This window comes from Pleurodeles waltl, chromosome 4_2 (assembly GCF_031143425.1).
Source record: "Pleurodeles waltl isolate 20211129_DDA chromosome 4_2, aPleWal1.hap1.20221129, whole genome shotgun sequence".
NCBI lineage: Eukaryota > Metazoa > Chordata > Amphibia > Caudata > Salamandridae > Pleurodeles > Pleurodeles waltl.
The window spans coordinates 739,591,291-739,605,437 of record NC_090443.1 but is presented as its reverse complement, the minus strand read 5'-3'; the positions used below and the strand labels follow the sequence as shown (position 1 = coordinate 739,605,437).

The window sequence follows — 14,147 nt, the reverse complement described above, 5'->3', positions numbered from 1 at the left end:
ATATTTAGGAGATGAAAGTGGTCGAAGGGATTTGGGATGAGTCAGAGTGAGAATGGAGGATAGTTTGATAGAGACATGACATAAGAGTGATGAAAAATGAGAGCAGAAATTCATAGATATCTAGTATAACAACCCAAAAAAACCAGGAGCCATGCAATGATCCACAACATGCCAAGCACAGAAACAACATATACACATACATATATATATATATATATATATATATATATACATACACACACACACACACACACACGAATACACACATATGCACATACAATACATAATTAGAATCATGGGTAAAAAATACTTAGTCAGACAGGTTTAAAAGAGTGTGTGTGTATTTTATTGTTATGACAGTAGCAATACATATTTTCCAAAGAAACTATAACTAAATAGAAATATACATATAATCTGAAAAAATATGTATCCACATAGGCATATGCAGCTCATAGTTGTTTGAAAAAGGTGGTTATGAAGGCAAGAGCCAACTCTTGAGTAGTTTTCTGAAAACAAGAAAGTTATCTGTGGCTCTTGGGGGTAATGAATTCCATAGTTTTGCTGCTTGGACGGAGAAGGATGTACCACCTACAGTCTTTTTCTTGTATGGTGGTGTTCTAAGGCGGGGCGCCAGTCTTGAGCGGAGGGTTCTTTGTTGGATGTATTTGGTAATTTTCTTTCTGATAAAAAGCGGTCCTGTTCCATGTATAGCTTTGTGGGTGATACAAAGCAGTTTGAAAGTGCATCTTCTGGCAACAGGTAACCAGTGTAGTGCTCTCAAGGCAGGGGAGATGTGGTCTTGCGGCTTTATATGTAGTAGTAGCCTGGCTGTGGAATTCTGGATACATTGTAGTTTTTTCATAACAGATAGAGATGATCCATGGTAGAGGCTATTGGCATAATCCAGTTTGGATAATACAAGTGAGATAGTAGCTTGCACCTTGTGTGGAAATCCGAGGTGGGGGAAGGTGCGTCGTAAAGTCTTTAAGGTGATGAAGCTTGTGCGTGCAAATTTGTCTACTTGGGTATTCATAGTTAGCTTGGAATCCATGGTGATTCCTAGATTTTTCACTTCCTTGGATAATTGAGGAGGTGGTCCGAGATCTTCAGGCCAGATGCACAGAGGGCCATAATGTTTCCAGTCACCACATATGAGTATTTCTGTTTTGGAGGTATTTAGTTTGAGATGGCTCCAGGTCATCCACTGATCAACGGCTCTGAGGCAACTGAAGATTTGTGACTTTTCAATGTTTTTGGGGTCTTCTAATTGAAGTAGTATTTGTGCGTCATCTGCATAGTTGTAGCATGTGAGATGGAACTCATTGATCAGTTCTGGTAAAGATATCATGTAGATGTTAAAAAGCAAAGGTGAGATGATTGACCCTTGGGGGACCCCTGTTTTTGTGAGGTAGGGTTCGGACGAGAAGGGGGGCGAGTGGATGATATTCGCTCTTTTTTGGAGATAGGAAGTAATCCAGTTGAGAGCAATCCCTTGTATGCCGGCTTCGTGGAGTCTTTGAGTTAGGGTGTCATGGTCAACCGTATCAAAGGCAGCTGAGAGGTCCAACAGAAGTAGTGCAGCAACTCCATTTCGGTCGACTGTGTTTTTAAGATCGTCCCAGATTGCCATGAGTGCCGATTCAGTGCTTCTTCCTGGGCGGAATCCAGTTTGGAAGTCTGAAAGTATAGAATTGTCTTCAATGAATTGTGACATCTGGGCGAATGCTGCTCTTTCTATCAATTTGCCCAGGAAAGGTCCATTTGTGATAGGTCTGTAGTTGTTGGGGTCTTGTGGGTCTAGGTTTGTTTTCTTTAATAATGGTCGTATGTATGCCTTTTTCAGGTCTGTAGGAAAAGTTCCTGAAGTTAAAGAGTTGTGGATGATTCTTCTTACAGGTGTGGCAGCAGAAGTAGATAGCAGGATGTTCTTGAAGATTTGTGGTGGGCAAGGGTCAGAAGGGCAACCAGAAGGTCTGCTTGCTTTGACCAAATCCATAAATTCATCCTGGGATATTTGTTTGAAAGACTGTAGAGGTTGGGATGGTTTATTCTTAAAGGGTATTTTAGTACAGGGGTTGGTGCTGATGCTTTTCTTCTGTTTTAAATAGGAGTCCAATGTGTCTGCCTTGGTTGTGTAGTGAGTTGCCAATTTGTTTGTGAAATCTTGAGTGGTGGGATGACTTCCTTCCATGCATGTGGGTTTTCGAAATTCATTGAGAATTTTATAAAATTCCTTGGTTGTAGATTGAGCATTTAGAATTCGGTCTGAGTAGTATCTTTTTTTTAGCTTTTTTGATTGATGATTTGTATATCCTGTTAAGTTTGTGTAGCTGCAGTTTGTCTTGACTGTTGTTTGTTTTGAGCCAGGTCCGCTGCAACTTTCTGATTTGTTGCTTTATCTTTTTAAGTTCTGTGTTTCTCCAAGGTGTTGGTTTTCTTTTGTCATGTTTAGTTTTTCTGAGTGGTATTAGGACATCAAAAGCTTCCTGTAGCCACTCAAAGTTTTGGTACAGAATTGATTGTATCTAGATCTGTGTTTGCTGTTAGTTGTGTTTCTAAGTGATCCAAATTGAGTTTGCTCCATGGTCGGTAGGTGTATGTATGTAAGTGGTTGTGGGGTGTGTTGATTTGTGGAGTTGTCTGTCGGAAAGTTATCAGATGGTGGTCTGACCAGGTGGTTGGTGTGATGCTATGAATAGTAACGAGTTCAGGCTTAGCAAAAATGACATCTAGGATGTGACCAGCGATGTGTGTGGGATTGTGTACAATCTGATGTAGGTTCAATGCGAGTAGGCCAGTGGTGATAGCTTTTGGATGGGGCATATTGGGTTTGTCAAACCAAATGTTTAGATCCCCAAGAATGCATAGATTGGAGTATAGTGTAATAAGGTTTGAGACTGTGTCAAGAAAAGCATCAGGGAAAGTGGAGTTGTTAGGTGGAGGTCTGTAAAGGAGGAGAAAGTTACAGGATGAAGTTGGAGTAGGGTGGCATCTGGTAAGGAGGGCTTCACAACCTTGTATGGAGATGTTGTCTGTTTTACTGAGGTTTATTGCCTGTTTGAATATAATAGCTAGTCCACCTCCTCTCTTGCCTATACGGTTTTGTGTGATGGTTTGATAGCCCGGAGGAAGGGCTTCGTGCAATACTGGTGCCATGTCATCTCCCAACCAGGATTCCGTAATGAATAGTAAGTCAGGTTGTGGGTCTGTGAGCAGGTCGTAGATGTGGTGCTTGTTTTTTGAGAGTGATCGAGCATTTATGAGCTGGCAGTTTAGAGAGGGTGTGTTAGTGGTAGTGTTGTTTTGTTTAGTAGAAGGGTAAGTAGTATAATGTGAGTTTAAAGCAGGAGTGTTGCTAGTTGTGATAACTGTTTGAGGCTCACAATAGTCTTGCTTTTCAAGATAGTGTTCCTCTTCCAGCAGGTTAAGGAGGCATTTTGTTGGGTCTGTGTGTGTGGGTGGTGAACTTGGTGGCTGAAAGAGCCATGAGGAGTGTAGTGTTTTTTTGTAGGGTAGTTTTATTATGTAACAAACAAGGGGATGCGAGGTTGCTATGAGTGGCATGTTTTTTATTTTGTTTGCGTTTGTTTAGTGTGGATGGAGTATGGGTTAGGGGTGGTGGAGGAGCATGTGGATCATGATGTAAGGCCCTAAATTGTGCAATGGAGGAGAGGCGAGTGAATGAAGGTTGCTGGGATGGGGTGCTTGTGGTAGGTGTTTGTGAAGAGTGGGGGGGTAGGGGTGGAGATAGGATGGAATTTGTATCCTTTGTGTAGTCCTGGGGGTGGGAGTGGGTATGATGATGAGTGTAATGTAAGTTTGTGTTGCTTTGATGTGCTGATGTTTGTGGTCGGTATTGTTTTTGTGGAAGAATGAGAGGGGCCAGCTCCTGAGCTTACTATCTATTTAAAGGGGATTCCTCACCATTTCCTTAGAGCAGGACCGGAGATTTTGAAGAGGCAGTCATATGGATGAGGAAGGCATAATTTACCTTCCTATAGACAATAACGTCTGCCATGTGATGGATGCCTCCATCTTTAAGGCGGTGACCCAGCTCAAGCGCCCTTGAAGAGGAAAATTGGGCAACTTCAGGCACAATGTCAAAAACCCTTGGTCTGATAGACAAAGCTTCAGGGCCTCTGGCCTCAGAACCTCCAGGGCAGCCTAGCACCTCAGAGGCTAAGCGCAAGCTTCCAGATGATGCAGGGGTGGATCTCCCCCAACCCCCTCCGAGTGGAGTCACCCTAGACCTTCCCTGGAGGGCAAAGTTGTGCACACTCTGGAGATCGACTCTGAAATGGCCACCTTCCTGGCAAAGTTCAGCCAGGATCCCAAGAAGGGGATTGACTGGTCCTGGCGATGCTGCCAGGACAAACGTCTGGATGTGGCCGGACCTCTTGCCAAGATCCTGGACATAGCAGAGGATGCTAAGGCGTCTGGATCCTTGATCGCCCCAGACATTCTCCCTAACTGAGCTCAAAGGGCTGTCATATTCCTGGGCAAAGCCAATTGCGCAATTTCAACTGAACGCTGCATGTCCCTATTAACAGAGATTGACCCAAAGCTCAGGGAGCTAGCCAACTCGGAAGAGGGTCCAGTGGCTTAGGGGAACCTTTTCAGTGACCCTTTTGTCAGGGAGCTAGGCAAATGTATTAATACCTTCACTTCCCTTGACAAGGCTCAGACCCACTTGCCAAGATTCTGGAGATAGCAGAGGATGCTAAGGCGTCCGTATCCTTGATCTCCCCAGACATTCTCCCTAACTGGGCCCAAAGGGCTGTCATATTCCCGAGCAACGGCAATTGTATGATTTCAAATGAATGCTGCAGGTACCTATTAATCGAGATTGACCCAAAGCTCAGGGAGCTAGCCAACTCAGAAGAGGGTCCAATGGCTCAGGGGAACCTTTTCAGTGACCCTTTTGTCAGGGAGCTAGGCAAATGTGTTAATACCTTCAATTCCCTTGACAAGGCTCAGTCCTCACTGAAGAGGGTCTTCACCCCTCGTGTTTTTGCAGCAGCCAGTCGTGGAAGGGGGCATTCCGCCGGCCGCACCTTCTCCCAAGGCTCCATTCGCGGTGCAGAACACACAGGAACCCATGGCAAGATGTGGCCAGGTTTGGAAACTTCTACCCCACAAGAACCTTCCCACGTCATCGAGGTTCCAAATGTAGCTCTAGGGGATTCAATGCCAACACCACTCCCCAAGGAAAGCGTTCAGGACACAGTGGGGTTTACGCTCTTGGGCAGTCTTGGGATGAGATATTGTCAAACACCTAGGTATTTAAGATGCTGCAGGGTTGTCACAGAGTTTCATGGTAACACATTCCAGCCTTGCAGGCCGACACCCCTGGTTTTCTCTTTAGATCAACATCAGGTAGTAGACCAGGAATCTGCAAGTCTCCTGGAAAAAGAGGCGGTAGTCCCATCCACGCTACACCCTTCGGGTTTTCTCAGCAACCAGTTCAAGGTGGCAAAATGAAATGGTGGCCTCGGGCCGGTGATCAACCTCTGGGAATTCAACGAATGGTTGGTCATCCGCCAAATTTAAAGATGGAGGGTATTCACCTCCTCAGACACCTCCTACAACAGGGGGACTGGAAGGTTTGCTTGGACTTAAAAGACGCTTACCTGACGGTCCCCATTTTTCCACCACACAGGCGTTTAAATGGAGAGCTCAAATATACAAATTCACAGCCCTTCCTTTCAGACTGTCTTCCACTCCTTGGTGTTTCACCAAGCTCCATGGTGTCTTGGAGCATCTAAGATCCCAGAAAGTCCCCCTCATCATCCACCTAGACGATGTCCTCCTCATGAATCAATGTCCACTGTGTTTAGTCCAACAGCTACAGTGGACTTCTGGAATCTGTGACCAACGGGAAGAAATATTCTCTCATCCTGTCCCAATCCCTGCAGTTCTTGGGGTTTGTAGTGGACTCCATGAAGTCAGTCCAATGTCTTCCTTCTCAGAAGTTGGCCAAAATTTGTCACAAACTCAAGAGGACCCAAGGAAAAGAGCAAATCTCGCTGCATCATCTGGCCCGGATGGTGGGCCTTCTCCCTTGCTCTATTCAGGCAATCTTTCTGGGTCTCCTGCACTACCAAGAGTTGCAGCGCCTGAAATATTTGGACCTCTGTAGGGGTCTCACTTACTGCCAATACATTTCCCTCTCAGCAGACCTAGTGATCGAATCGGACGCCAGCCGTTTGGGATGGGGGGCTCGGTGCGGAGAATTTTCCACAGGAGGAAGGTGGTCTTCCACAGAACAGTCTTTGCCCATAACTTGCCTACAGCTCATGGCGGGTTCCTTCGCCGTGAAGTGCTGGACGAAGGAACAAGTCCAATGTTCTATCCTCCTCAAGATGGACAACGGGGCAGCGGCTTGTTCATTTTGGGAGTACTGTCTGACACATCAAATCTCAGTGTCAGCGGACCACCTCCCGGGGAGCACCAATCAGGTGGCGAATTGGCATTTCCGTCACTGGAGGGATGCCAGCCTTTGGATGCAGCATCTAGCAGTGTTCCGGCAGATCCAGAATCGTTGGGATTCTTCCTCCATAGACCTCCTTGCCTCTCATCTGGACTCGCAGCTGCCCAGATACAGCAGATGGAGACCAGACCCCAACGCAACATTCACTGATGCGTTCCTGCTGGTCTGGAGCACAGAGGTAGGGTGTGCGTTTGTCCTGTTCGCAATTATAATGCGGCTATCTGTTCAGGCCCGGAGACACAGGGCGGATCTGGTCGTCATCACTCAAGTTTGGTTTCCAGCTCTGATGGAACTTTCTTGGGATTTTCCAATCCCTCTACCTCAGTCTTCGGATCTCCTCGTGGATCGCCAGGGCAACCTTCATCCCCTAGTCCTATCCGGGTCTCACTGTCTCATGGCCTGGCGGATTACAGGAAATGTTGGAAAGTTTCAGGCATTTTGGAAGAAGCTGCCTCCCAACGTGTCAGAGTTTGGGCAGACAGCACAAACAAAAGGTACCGATCTGCCTGGTCTCAGTGGTCACGTTGGTGTCTACAAAGACAATTGGATCCCTTGGGGTCAGACATTGTCCACATCCTGAGTTTTCTTGCGGCTCTAGCTTTAGAGGGACGGGCATACAGATCCATCAATACCTTTTGTTCAGCGATCTCCGCAGGTCATCTGCTGATTGACAGTCACCCCATGGGCAAACACACCTTAGTATATAAACTCCTATGCGCTACTAGGCCATCTATTCCCTCTGAGCCACGTTACTCCAAATTGTGGGACATCAATCAGGTCCTCAACTTGGCCTTCTAACAATTATCTCACGAGGAAACAGCTGTTCTCTAAGTTGGGTACTTTGTTAGGTCTTGTTTCTTGTTGAAGGGTTTCGGACACGAGAGCTCTGGATATAACAAGTACCGTTTTGACCCAAGAGGGGTTTGCTTTTCATATTTCTCTATGAACCAAAAGTAATTCTAAGTTCATGTCTTATCCAAGGTATTCTGGGAGTCCTGCATTGTGTGTGGTCAGAACTTAGAAAGCATACGAAGCTATGATGGAAGAGCTCCGTCCACCAGGTAAGCTGCAATTTTTGATCGCCCTGACAAAGCCCCATAAAGCGGTCTCTTCTTCTACCACTGCCAGATGGTTGAGATGGGCTATGCAGCAAGTGAGTATAGATGTGTCTCAGTTTGGAGCTCATTCAGAGAGGGGTGTCACGGCATCCAAGGCCTTTTCTTTGGGGGGAGAGATGGAAAAACAATTCTTCATTCCGTAGACTGGTCTTCCGACTTTACTTTCAAAAGGTTTTACTTCAAACCTATCACCAATCTGGCAACTCTAGTGGTGGATCAGCTTTGAACTAGCCTAATCATCGTCTTAGAGTCCTAATAAAGAATATAAAATTCCTGGCTATCGTAAGAGAAAGTTTCAATTCTATTAAGGACACAGAGACGAGGATTAGCCCATCCTCTTCCAACTCGGGGAAGATCCCTACCCACAGCACAGATTTGGAACGTCATATTTCATGATGTATAGTTATGACTAGTTGTAGACATCTTTAATGCAATGCTTACAAAGCTGTATGATGATGTTTCATTAAATTAGGATTTCTGTAACATTGCTCTCTCTTTCATAGGGATAGATTCCAGAAAAAGGAGTGAAGGGTCCGGTCATGGCTTGATCGCACGAAGAAAGAGATAGGAAGCGAAGTTCCAGGGACTATTATAGGAGGAATGCTGAACCGTCTTTGGACAATATTCCTTTCTCCGTTTTTACTTTCCCAGGTGTTCATGGGAAAGTTGTCTATAACGTTGTTCGCTTGTTAAATAATGGTTGCTGGTGCATTAAAGTGAGGAAAGATAAAGCCTAATCCTCGCCTCTGTGTCCTTAACAGAACTGAAGCTTTTCGTTACGATAGCTAGGAAATTTTTCATTCCTGTACACTCTGATTTAGTGAGGTTATAATTTTTAAACTATGATTAGGTTGTAGCTGTATCCCAGTTTGGTTTTAAAACTAAAAAACGGAACTTGTTTGTAATTAGCCTTACCTTAGCTAGTAGTACGTTTTTCATTTAAATCTTCTACATGGAAATCTCTCTTTAAAAAACCCAGGTCGCCACATGGCTCTAAATAGCAACAGTGTACCTGTAAAAATAAAGTTTGTAAAATAAAATACAATAATTTTCGACAACATTCATACATCTCACATTGTACTGTGAAATCAGATTAAAACAATTATACCCTATTGCTGAGCAAACGCTCCTTCTCTGCAGGTGGCATTCAATTTCTCAAATTCATTGCTTGAAAACAGCATTTCATAAAATCGCATGTAGATCCAGTCACAATGAGTTAGTCAACTTTGAGAAACTCCTATAACCTAATGCCCAGGATATATCGTAGATGATTGAAGACAACTGTCCAGTTCAATTTTGTACACAGGACAAGTGGACTCCACCCACCTACTGCACAAGCCCATGGGCTAACAGTTTAGTGTCACATAATAGTTAAGAGAAAGAGGAAGAGGAATCCTCAGCTGCTACAGCAAGACATACATATGCAAAATGTTCTAAATTCTGTATGATTCATTAAAACAACAATATTACGGTTAGAGGGAGTGGCTTAGCAGAACAGTAAGTTGCAACCAATGCTTGCATTGCAGACCGTTATTCCAAAATAACATCATGTACGTATTTGCAAAAATCAAATAATATTTGTTAGTCAGACAGAATGCTCCTAGATTATATGCACATTGTTGAAGTGCTGGCTGACAAAAGAGGAATAACCCAAATTGTTTACTTCACAATGAAAATACTTTTTCCTAAGCAGAAACACCTTTCCCTCTACTCTTATGAATTCTGAATGTCTTACAGTTCCCTTCCTACACTGAAAGGGGACTTACTTCAGCCCTTGCCTAGAGCGTAAATCGTCACCATTTCCACAGTGGGAGATGTTTGCTAGTGGCCACACACTCACGATGTTTGTGGGCATTCACAAATTGTCAAGACTAAATATGCCTTGAACTGCCCACTCCCAAACGTTAGCATAGAATTTACTCAACATCTAATGTCACACTGCCATGGGGTAATAATATGCGGAAGCAAAATGAATATAGTTTTGCTGGATCATCTTTTCTTAAAGCCTAGCAGTCATTATTTCAAGACATTTGCACTCATATTTAACAGATCCAGTTTGAATTCAATTTATTGTTGATTAAAGTCACTACAAAATGAAACCATATATATATATATATATATATAGATAGATAGATAGATAGATAGATAGATAGATAGATAGATAGATAGATAGATAGATAGATAGAAAGAAAAAAAAAGAAATCACTAGAGCGTTACTGGCTCAAAATATTCTGGCTCGGAATTAAGCCCAAAGTTATTAAAACATTTACAAGGAAAAACAGATTTCTGAATCAGACCGTTATTTTTGTTCTGCATCTACACTTACTCCACTGTTCTGATCTTTATGGAGGATGTCCTGTGAGATCTTCAAACACCCCACTGCCCATTTTACTGATGTTGCTGAGCACTCACAACAAACCATAGACTCCATTAAGTCTTCAACTCTAGGGTTTTCTGCCAAAGTATAATTTTCTTCCTGCATGCTCTGCTCTCTGCCACCCCCCCAAGTTTCCTAGTTTGCATTTTATGTAAATGCTGCTTAGTAATCAAACCTGACCCTTTTTTCTTCAGCTCTTTTGTGGAGGTAGATTTAACTCCCTAGAATACAGTGCATGCAGTGAGATCCTTAACTTTCGCAGGCTGCACTTTGGCTAATGGCACTGATTTATCATGCAGCCTATAATAAAGTGCCTCTTTCTGCATGATCGTTTGTGGCCTGAAGGTGTTTTTGGACTCTGTACACTGGGACTCTGCTAACCAGGTCCCAGTGTATGTGCTCGGACACCTAAAAACACATTCCTTAAAATCCTGATTGGCACATTTTACTTACATATAATTCACTAGTTTATGTCACCCTGTGTACCAGGACCTGTAAGTTAATTGCATCAGTGAAATGTAGCATTTATTGTGCCACCATTAAAGTGACCATGTAAAACATGACTCTAGGCCTGCCAAAGCAGCCTAGCTGGGCAGTTTTAAAACTGCCATTTCGACCTGTTAAAATCACACTTTTAACCGGCCTAAACCTTCCTTTTCAACAGTAATAAGTCACCCCTAAAGTAGTCCTTACCAGCCTTTAAGGCAGGGTGCACAGTATTTAAAAGTAGGGCATATAGTGAATGTTTCTATATGTCCGTGCAGTGAAAAAGGTCACAAACCTTTTTTCCCTGTACCCAGGCTGGTGTGCCATAGAGAACAGTTACTTTATTGCACTTAGTAAACCTAACTTCAGAATAGCACTAGCTAGGAAAATACTTCAAACACTAATTTTTAAGTTAAAAAAGCCACATTTTAATTGTGTTTATTTAAAAAAATAGTGACTTAAGAAAGTCACACTTTTTCTGCCTTAAGCCTCTGGTAGCCTTTTCAGAGTTAATTTCCAACTGCCACCTGGTAGCCTGTAGGCTGCTTGCCGGTCCCCTGTAAGGATGTGCGAGTGGGGCTTAGGATAGGGAACAGAAGCGAGCAGGAGTGGGAGAAGGTGCGACCTACTCTTGACAGGATAGCCTGGCTGATAAGCCCTTCAACTGCACAAGCTTCAAAGGGGGAATCCCTGGTCGCAAGCAGATGTAACTCACAACTAGGCATGTCCTCTCCCTTGTCCAGGTAGGCAGGGTTGCCAAAATCCCAGGGTTTTTTGGGGGGGAGGTGAAGAGGAGGGGGTTGGTTTCAGAACTGGTTTATAAAGGGAAGTTTCCCATTTACCCAGACATATCTTAAGGGTGTGTCCGGAGAGCCACCCAGGGGAAGAAAGGTTGTGCCATGCTGGATTTCGACATAACAGTGCACTGTGGCATTGTTTAGAGCCACATCCCTAGCAAACAATGTTAAAGTGGGTAGGACTGCCCCTGGGAACTCTTTCAGTATTGGTTAGGGAGTCTTCTCCACCTACAACTACATGCTAGTACCAGACATAAGTGTGACATCACTGGATACCTTCTTCAGAACACATCTGGACCTGTGAAACACAGAAGGACCGTACTTGCTATTGCACCTGTGGAAGGAGATCATCAAGGGCTGGACTTGCTCCCAGTTGTGCCCTGGACAGTGAAATGTGTCACAAAAACTGTAAGACACCTACTTTTTTCAAGAGCCCAGCTGACCAGTGCCTGGATTTGCTCTGGACCCGGCTGGTAGCTTCTGGGAAAGTGAGTCCTAACCCCCAAATGGTGCCCACTAGTTCCTGGCTCCTTGGCTGATTTTAAAATGTACTTTTCTGACACTAAAATTAACAAAACTGGATACTTACAAACATTTTGAGAACTTCTCCTCCACAGAACAAGCAGTGACCAGGGTCAATGCCGAAGCTGTAGCCGCTGAATCACCTCTCAGTCTCAACTTCATTGAAAGATATCAGCTTCCAGAAAAGTTTGTAAGTCTGAACACGGAGAGGCTTCACATCGAACAGCATCTAATCGCCAATCGAATCTTCCTGGGCATAGATTACAAATTTTGCCTGCTCAGAGCTTTCCCACCAACATCAATGACCACCCAAACTTCCTGCTGGAGTCAAGGCTCTCACTAAGGACCCACACTTCACCAGGCTGCTGTCGCTGAGCCCTTTTTTGAATCCCGCCTGCAACCAGAACTGCTGATGTGGACTTTTCTTTAGAAAATCTTCTAAATCACAAGGTAAACTTTCCCCCGGACAAACCTGTTCCCTGTACCCGGCTGGTAGTAGCTTGAAATCGGTCTCAGCTTTTGACCTGGTCTAACGCAACCAGATAAACTGAATTGGTGCTTTGCCCTTTTAAGAGGTACTTTGACTCAGAACGTCTAAAAATCATATCTCTGGTTCCCCAAGTCAGATTTTTCTTGTCCATTTGTCATTAAAATTCAATCAATTATTTTGTTCTGAGAGTCTTTTTTTTTTTTTTTTCTTTTAACTGTTTTTGTACTAATAAATGCTTTACACATTTCTCCTAAATTAAGCCTGCCACTCTGTGCTACAACTACCAAGGGATAAAATTATTGAGAACAAAATGGACCCCGTATGGAATTGTGACATTATCTGCGGAGGACTCACATCCCAGTCAACTAATAAACAACTTTCTCACTCTGCCCATTTACTCTTCTTTACTCTCAGCTCCATTTTTACTATCATGCTACAAATGCTCCCTTAACACGTGTTTTTATGTCTTGCCCCTTCTCTGCTGCTGAGCTCAGACACACTAAGGAGTATGTTGCTGTTCTCTCAGCTTAAGTATTTCCTGGTCAAAAGTTTGTATGTTGTTGACTCCCAGACTTTCATACGCTGCAATTTATGTAGTGTAGTCATCCGTGTCAACAGAATTATAGTAACTTATTTTGCAGCTCTTTCTTTGCTTCCTCTAAGACAGTGTTTATGCTCTGGGATCCCTTAGGTGCCCAGAACACATGAGACACAATGAGACTATTAGTCACCATGTCTTTATTTTGTATAATGTTCGCGATCCATGGCAAGCCTTTGCATGAATGGAGATGCAATCTGGCAATCTATCCTTGCCTCTCAATTTCCAGCCTTGTCATTTTTGTTGTCCTAGTATAACTCCAGGGAATGATTATCATCTTGTGTAAACTCTGAGATCCCCAGGAGTTCTGACGCATGTCTGTTGCTTTGTACTGACAATGAAGACTACATTATTTAGAATCCAGTGGTGTCTTGCTCTCATGCCATGATCACTCCCTGTAAGGAGTTTCAAGTTGTATGCTTGTGACCTCTCAAGCTGGTGCTGGGCTGACAGCAGCCCCTGTTTAATCCCCAATTCTCATGTTTTGATTCCTACACCGTGAAGAGAAGTGTTATGTGGTATTGTAGATTGCCAGTCTGCAGCTTTAGTGAATGTTTTTGGGGGCGTTGGCAACTGATACGTAACCCTGTTTCAACTCCAGCTAGGTCTTTGGTCTCATGCTGAGATTACTTCGAGCTGAAAAGTTGGTTGTATGCTGGTGAGATCTCCTGGCCTCTGGCAGCTGCAGGCCTCCAGTGTGCAGTTTAAAGGTTTATCTGGAAAATAAGTCTGTTTTTCTTGATATGAGGTGTTTGTAACGAGGGTTCTCAAGAAGCAGCTAGCTGGTCCTGCCATCCTGCAGCTGTGATGCATGAAGACAAAGTAGGAATTTCTCCAGCCAAATAATGAACTTCACCCTGACTTCAGACCAAGACACTAGCACTAACTTGACAACTTTGAAAATAAATTCTAAACAGGGGCACCTATGGAGCATCAAATATTTCTTCCTGCTGCAGCGAGGTGATTAACACTCCTCACAGGATGCAGGCAGAGTCTCTGAAAGAAAACCGGGGGTGGGTTACGGGGTATATTATGTAAGACACAGGGTGACCCTGGGCTAAGCAGGGAGATAAGAGTGACAAGTGGTAAGCACATAGGAGGACTGAGGAACTAGGACTTGGAAGCAGACGCTGAACGCAGTAAAGCTGCATGCAATAAAGCTCTCTGCAAAAGGATGCAAATGTAACAAGCAATGGACCCCAATGGCTGCTATGCCACAGTGAAAAGGAATTGGGGAAGACAAGCACTCACCTTATTCAGTTTATATGC

The 14,147-nt window shown here is 43.9% G+C and overlaps 1 protein-coding gene across 4 annotated transcripts in view; it reads right to left on the bottom strand.

Annotated features, from left to right (window-relative positions):
• Positions 1 to 14,147, bottom strand: part of MTF2 (metal response element binding transcription factor 2) — a 411,648-nt gene that overhangs the window by 353,852 nt on the left and 43,649 nt on the right. For 2 of the 4 annotated variants that reach the window (XM_069232368.1, XM_069232366.1), the window contains exon 3: positions 8,524 to 8,620. The exons of the other annotated variants lie outside the window; for them this stretch is intronic. The gene's annotated coding sequence lies outside the window, so the exon portion shown is untranslated. The remainder of the gene's footprint in view (positions 1 to 8,523; positions 8,621 to 14,147) is intronic. 4 annotated transcript variants of the gene reach the window in all.